This window comes from Trifolium pratense, linkage group LG4 (assembly GCF_020283565.1).
Source record: "Trifolium pratense cultivar HEN17-A07 linkage group LG4, ARS_RC_1.1, whole genome shotgun sequence".
Classification (NCBI taxonomy): domain Eukaryota; kingdom Viridiplantae; phylum Streptophyta; class Magnoliopsida; order Fabales; family Fabaceae; genus Trifolium; species Trifolium pratense.
The window spans coordinates 19,370,488-19,373,441 of NC_060062.1; the positions used below are offsets into that span (position 1 = coordinate 19,370,488).

Sequence of the window (2,954 nt, forward strand, 5' to 3'; positions counted from 1 at the left end):
GTTGTTTACTTAAGTAGAGAACTTAGGTAACTAACACCCATATACATGATTATTGTAGGATTTTACACGTAAATGATAATTTTAGAGGGCGTGCGAGAAAACTTAGGTGACTTGAAAAGAAGATCTCCGTATATAACAACCATAATGGACAATAACTTAAATGGACCTAAATGCCATAAATCCTAATCTAAACAACAAACAACCTAATAAAAATTCAGCTAAACCAACAATTAATTGATTCAAATGGTAAGAGTTTTGGTCTCCTTAAACATGTGTGACCAGGGGTTCAATTTCTGACTGATGTGTATGGAAAAAATTCATTTGGAAGGGGAGAACCCACCTTATGTGCTCCACAGGTTCCCCAACGAAAATTAGTCATCACTAACAACGGTGAAAACTTTGTATTAGTATCATTGTAACAATAAAATCCAACTCATAGATTGTATATCTTGAACCATGTACATTTCCTTTTAGTGATGTTTGATTTCTCCTGCAGAGAGTTAGCAACAGGGGAAGGCATAACCCAAATAAAAACTGGCAAATTGATTTCGTTGCCTGAGCAACAATTGTTGGATTGTGCCAGCAATGATGGGTGCAAAGGGACATTATGTGAACAAAGCGTTGGACTAAAGAACACAAGCAGATTATCCTTATAAGGCAACATATAAGACTTGTGATGATAATGATGATGATGCCAATCCTAAAGTCAAAATCAGTGGTTACATAGATGAAAAGTTCCTAGTTACAGTGATGTCAATTCTAATTATCTATTCATTATGTATTTTCTTTGAAGAATGTTGCTGAATTGATTACTTAAATCAATGAAATAACAGAACAAATGCATGAAATAACAAGCACGTCATATTACTTCTATTTGGAGAAAGACAATTTAGTTATTTGCATTTCTTCTACACTTTACAAACAAATACATGCCTTTATTTGAAAAGCCAATTTACCATATATTATGTTAAATAGATTTAGTTTGAAAACTTAACAACATGGGGATGTAGCTCAAATGGTAGAGCGCTCGCTTTGCATGCGAGAGGTACAGGGTTCGATACCCTGCATCTCCAAATGTTTTTTTCAATTTTCAATTATTTTGTGCGTGTGGCCAAATTACCTCCGAGGGTATTTTGAATGGTAGAATTCGAAATTGAACAATTTTGGAACTTTAGTTTCCAAAATTTTCAATTTTTTACATAGTAAAAATCACTTTTTTTTTTCTTTCAAAATGACATCTTTTAAAAATGATTTCTATGAAAAGCTATTTGAAATAATTTTTTTGTATAGAGATTTTTTCAAAATTTTAGTATAAAAAATAATTATAAACAAAATGATGAAATACTTATAATTACATTTTAAGATAAGCTATTCAAACGAATTTTTCATTCAAAACTTTCCTTAAAAAATTCTTTGTTAAATAATTATCACAAAAATATATTTCACTATAAGAATCTATTTAAAAAAAAAACTATAACAAATCGGTTCTATAAGACTATTTCACTTCTTCAGAGTTAGTCTAATTATATAAGATTATTCGATATAAACAAGGCTAATGCTATGGTGGACCACCTTCACAAGTGGTCCACCGTGGACAAATGATCTATCGAATATGAATTTTACAAAATTCACTGTTGGATTGAAAGTTTATATCGTATAGATCATCCATAAATTTTTTTAAAAATCATTTGATATGTTATTGAGGCCCATCAAGATTTACGTTATTTAATAAACTGTTAATCTTGATATGTCTCAATAACATATCAAATGATTTTCAATTTTTCTATGGATGATCTATATGATATAAACTTTCAATCCAACGATAGATTTTGTAAAATTCATATTCGTTATAATGTTATTCATGACTGGTTCATCATGGACCACTTGATGAAGTGGTCCGTATTAGAATTTACCATATAAACAATCATGGATAAAACTGATTTAAGCCGCAAAAAGGAAAACAATATTTTCTGAAGGTGAAGCATAATTACGTGTTTAGCCAAAAAAAAAAGTTAATTAATTTCTTTAGACAAAATAATAATTTTTACATTCTTGATAGATAAGAACTTGAAAATTCTTCAACTGTTGGAGCAGGGTTGGCATGTGGTGGTGGTATATAAAGTCTTGGAAACACCTTAGAAATCAGCCAATGTCTCATCAACTGAAATTCAAGCACAATGTACATCAAGAGTTTTTTTTTTTTTTTTTGAAAATACATCAAGAGATTGTTTTGCATCATCATTGTTTCGAACATTCCGATGACTTCTTTTTTTGGGTTTAGAAACCTCTTTTTCCATCTTATAACGCTTATGCTTGATGTTTGATTCATTACCAACCAGTGCAGTTGCAATATCTCCAATATTACCAAGATATTATCAATAACTTGATTTGAATTTTGCCATCCATATGAGCATAATGAGCCTAAAGAGGCGAAATTGGGAGGAAATGATGGTAAAACATTATGCATGTTGAGGGTGGAGCTCATGGTCAACTTGAGCTAGGCATGCTGAAGGTGGACCTCACAGGCAAGCTGAACTAGACATGTTGAGGTGGAGTTCCCGGTGACATGATGGTCAAAGTGTAATAGAGTATATATGGTATAGTTCTTCATACCAGTCTAGTAATCATTAATATTAAGATATCCATAAGGAAAATTCCCACGAAAACCACTATTATTTGTTCTTACTAAATTTCCTCGGAATCCGACTTCTCTACTAACGAAAGGATTTGTTAAGTTTAAATTAGGTGGGCAGTAAATGTGACTTTTAATGGGGGAACAAAGCCTGGGGATTTAAATTGAAAGGTGGTGTATGCGTCTGTTCTTTGATTTAGAGAACTTTCTATATGACCTGAATGTATATTTGACTAACGACAAGGTTAAAAGTCAAATTAGTGCGTGGAAATTCATGGTGATGAGGCATGTTAACCTTTGGTTCATCCTCATTCGAGTTGTT

At 31.8% G+C, this 2,954-nt stretch overlaps 1 non-coding gene across 1 annotated transcript; it reads left to right on the top strand.

Moving 5' to 3' along the window:
* The first annotated feature begins 1,000 nt into the window (after positions 1-1,000).
* On the top strand, positions 1,001-1,073 carry TRNAA-UGC. The gene has a single exon. It is a non-coding gene; the product is annotated as a tRNA-Ala (tRNA).
* Positions 1,074-2,954: the final 1,881 nt, after the last annotated feature.